Raw genomic sequence first — 4,956 nt, forward strand, 5'->3', positions numbered from 1 at the left:
ATGTATATATACACACATATGAATAGGTACAAAAATATGTATGTGTATATATATATGTGTGTGTGTATATACATATATATATATATATATATATATATACATGCACATATATATATATGCATGCTTGTACATACTTAAACATTTTCGCTATGCAAACATTAATTTGGACATGTGTGTGTGTGTGTGTGTGCGTGTGTGTGTGTGTGTGTGTGAGTGCGTGCACATGTACACATGCATGTGTGTGCATGTGGGAATGTGTGCATATATCACCCCTTCACAGAGCCACATCCTGGTATATTAATATTCAACAGGAATATTCACTGGTAAAGTCTATTATTTTAATAGGAGGCAGACATCAATCTAAAAATAGTCTAGCTATAGATTTACACAGACCAATTCAATTCAAAAATAGAGAAAACAAACAAAACATATCAATACTCACTTCATCTTTGACTAATTTTCCTCTTATAGATGCTACTGTTACTGATTCTGCTAGTGATGCTATTTACCCCAAGGCAAACCTGATCCAGTCGATCTATGAACAAATGCGTACAAGCCATGACAAATCATTTTCTCATTTTCTTCAAAAAAAAAAAATAATAATATACACAAGACTACATCATTGTGTATGTACACTTGAAAGACAGCAGAGTAAGGCTTGAGGGAGATTTTTTTGCTATTTCTAGCACCTTAAGTGACCTCATAGGGGCACGTTTATTCAATAATAATAATAATAATAATAATAATAATGATAATAATAATAATAACCACAGCACATACCCAAGGCACACAGATCTGCGCTCGGTAGTGAAGTGAAAGCACGTTATAAAAATAAAACTACTGAATAATAATAATAATAATAATAATAATAAGCATTTTTGAAATTTCTGCCAAAGACATAAGGCCTGAAATTTTCATGGAGGGTGCTATTTAATTACATCCACCCCAGTACATGACTGGTACCCATTTTATCAACCCAAAAGGATGAAAGGCAAAGTTTATCTCAATGGAATTTGAACTCAGAATGTAAAACCAGAAAAAAACGCCGCTAAACATTTTTTTTTTTTTTTTGGTCTGAGATGCTAATGATTCTGCCAACTTGCCAGCATATTTAGTAATCTTTTCTACTATAGGCACAAGGCCTGAAATTTGCAGGAGGGGGTTAGTCGATTACATCAACCCCAGTGCTCAACTGGTACTTATTTTATCGAGCATAAAGACAGACAAAATGCCATTAAGCACTTGTCCACCATGCCATCATTCTGTTATCTCTCCACCTTATTTAATGATCATAATAATAATCCTTTCTACTAAAGGCACAAGGCTTGAAGTTTGGGAGAGTGGAGGAATCAATTACATCAACCCCGAGTCTTCAACTGGTATTTATTTTATCAACCCCAAAAGGATGAAAGGCAAAGTTGACCTCGGTGGAATTTGAACCCAGAGCATAAAATCAGATGAAATACTATGAAATAGCATTTTGCTCAACATGCTAACAATTCTGCCAGCGTTCCACTTTAATAATCAAAATAATAATAATGGTTTCAAATTTTGGCACAAGGCCAGCCAGATCAGGGGAGGGTTTTAGTCAATTACATCCTAGTACTCAACATGTACTTATTTTATCGACCTAGAAAGGATAAAAGGTTAAGTCTACCTCGGTGGAATTTAAACTCATAATGTTAAGACAGACGAATGTTGCTAGGCATTTAGCTTGGCGTGCTAACGATTCTGCTAGCTCAAATTACAATGATTTTGTTTATTTCCCACCAGGGTGAAGGATGAGGGGGACAATACAAAGACCAACACAAAGTGTGGGTGTTTACATATAATGAAATGATGTCAAAGAAAGAACGGAGCAAGTATACACAGTATACAATGAAACGGAAGGGAAATATACATAGGCACAAGCGTGGCTGTGTGGAAAGAAGCTTTGCTTCCCAAGCACATGATTTTGGGTTCAGTCCCACTGCATGGCACCTTGGGCAAGTGTCTTCTACTATAGCCTCGAGCTGACCAAAGCCTTGTGAGTGGATTTAGTAGATGGAAACTGAAAGAAGCCTGTCGTGTATATATGTATATGTATATAGATATATGTGTTTGTGTGTCTGTGTTTGTCCCCACAACATCACTTGACAACCGATGCTGGTGTGTTTACGTCCCCGTAACTTAGAGGTTCGGCAAAAGAGACCGATAGAATAAGTACTAGGCTTACAAAGAATAAGTCCTGGGGTCGATTTGCTTGACTAAAGGTGGTGCCCCAGCATGGCCGCAGTCAAATGACTGAAACAAGTAAAAGTAAAAGCAAAGTAAAGTATAGGCACAGATGTGGTTGTGTGGTAAGAAGCTTGCTTCTCAAGCACATGGTTCTGGGTTCAGTCACACTGCATGGAACCTTGAACAGGTGTCTTCTACCTTGTGAGTGGATTTGGCAGACAGAAACTGAGTCATGTGCCTTCACTAAGGCAAGCGTTATAGCATAATTAATTAGGGATAGATCTAGAATAAGTGACATGCAGTTCATCATTGTGCCAGAAAGAGGTACTACTTATGCTGTCTTTCTTGTGAGACATCTCTAGAAATACTTAGCTAGAAGTAAACCCCTACAGCTAGCATTCATCAACCTGGAGAAGGCCTTTGATGGGTTTTCATGCTCTATAGTTTAGGTGTCTTTAAGGAAATTAAAAGGTTCAAAAGGCTCTTCAGACGCAATTTTTAGCATCCTTTGCCCAGGTAACCTAATTAACAGAAAGGTATGTCTTTTGAAAGAATGGTTGTGAGAATAAGAACAGAATGTAGAATGTTCTGGGAGATTTTTACTTCTACTAATAACAAAGTTTCATTCTCTGAGTAAAAAGTAAATTGTATGATTTTTTGTGTGAGAAAAGTAATACTGCAAGGTACCAAGACATGCACCTTGATTATGAAAGATTTATGATGGCTAGAAAGAAAGATGTGGGCTGCTACTATGGATGTATAATTTTATTGAGCTAGTGGCAGAACATTTATAAGCTGAGATTAAAAGTTGGATGTATTTGGATATATATATAGAGACAAAGAATATTGTGTAAGAAAGACAACTGTGCTGGTTTGGGAATATGATGCATATGAAGGATGTTAGTTGTGTGAAGTGCTAAAAGCACTCAAAGTGAATGGAACACGTAGAGGTGAGAGGCCTAAGAAGACGTGTTCAAAGGTCATCAGGTCAAAACTGTGAAATTACAGTCAACCTTTTCCTTGTTAAAGTTTAATAAACAAGTACTCTTCAAAAAAACATTGAATAATCCTTTGGTAAATGTTAAATTGTTTTTATATGTAACTTGGCATATAAACAAACAAACATATATATATATATATATATATATATATATATATATATATATATATGTATGTATGTAAGTATGTATGTATACACACACACATATATATATATATATTTATATACACACACATATATATATACACATACACGTACATATATGTATGGATATATGCATATATTTATATATTATTTATATTATTATTATACATACATACATACATATATATATATATATATATACATATATATAAACGAGGTCTAATCAATAAGTATCCAGACTGTTACCACAGAAACAAGGCTAAAGCACAAAGAGTGAAGCCACTTGGCAAAGATTGACCTTGAACTCTGTTGTGCATGCACACTAAGTATTAATGTTCCAGCTCACTTCCGGTGTTTACAGCAGTGCTTTGAAGGAAGGTGTGTAGCGTGTAATCATAACATTGACCATGACAGAGAAAGTTGTCATGGCGATACCTGCTCAGAGGCCTATGCAAAGCTGCAGAAAATGTATGAAGAGGAGTGTATGAGGCACACACAAGTGTACGAGTGGTTCAAACGTTTCCAAGGTGGCTGAAAAAATATCGATATTGACGAACGTTCTGGGAGAGCCGCAACCAGCAGAACTGAGAAAAACATCACATATGTGCAAGCAGCTGTGAGGGGAAATTGTCGAATCAATAACCATGAGTTATCAGAGGATGTGCAGATTAGTTACTGTTCAGTTCAGTCTATTATCACTGAAGATTTGGGTATGAGATGCCTGTCTTCTAAGTTTCTACAAAAACTGCTTTCAGTTGACCCAAAAGACACTTGGGTCTCAGTTGCATAAGATGGCCTTGATTGTGTTGAGTATGACAAAAACTTTGCATAGGCCTCTTATCAAGTATTACCAAGCTTTTGGCAAAATTTGATGAAGATTCTCTGCTCAACTTTCTCTGTCATGGTCAACGTAATGATCACATGCTACACACTTTCCTTCCAAGCTCTGCTGTAAACAGCGGAAGTGAGCAGAGTTCAAGATCAATCTGTGCCAAGCAGCTTTACTCTGTATGCTTTAGCTTCATTACTATGGCAATAGTCCGGATACTTATTGATCAGACCACATACACACACACACACACACACATATGCATGTTTATATATATGTATATATACAGTACCGTGCAAAAGTTTTGTGCCATTTTAAACTATTGTAAATTTCTACTAATTGCCAACTTATAAATGGATGTTTCACTTTGCATTTTTTACAGATGAAGCATTGGCCGTGTTGGAGTCATTTCCATACCTAATCATTACATTTTGTAGTAGGGGTTCTGAATGAGAGGGGAAGATGCAAGACGACCATTACAAAGCCATGCAAAAGCTTTCGGCCACCTCTGCATTTCGCCCAGCGTGCTAACGTTTCTGCCAGCTCGCCGCCTTTAATTCTTTGATCATTTTTCTTTGATTCCTTTGAATTCTTGATCATTTTCAACTGATTAAAACATCATTTTGTCAATGTTATTTACTGTGGAAATGTATTCAGGAATATATACAGAAAATGGTTAAGTCCTTTTGTTAGGTCAACAATTGCCTCAATACATCAGAATGAGCATAACTAGGAAGATCTATCTGATTATGCTCTGGGCCATAAA

General features: G+C 36.2%; 1 protein-coding gene across 1 annotated transcript in view; it reads right to left on the minus strand.

The window, feature by feature from the left end:
* LOC106877753 (protocadherin-18) overlaps positions 1 to 579 on the minus strand; it is a 210,011-nt gene extending 209,432 nt beyond the window's left edge. Inside the window, exon 1 of the mRNA XM_052973116.2 lies at positions 443 to 579. The gene's annotated coding sequence lies outside the window, so the exon portion shown is untranslated. The remainder of the gene's footprint in view (positions 1 to 442) is intronic.
* Between the last annotated feature and the right edge of the window lie 4,377 nt (positions 580 to 4,956).

This window comes from Octopus bimaculoides, chromosome 14 (genome assembly GCF_046866305.1).
Source record: "Octopus bimaculoides isolate indiv1 chromosome 14, ASM4686630v1, whole genome shotgun sequence".
NCBI lineage: Eukaryota > Metazoa > Mollusca > Cephalopoda > Octopoda > Octopodidae > Octopus > Octopus bimaculoides.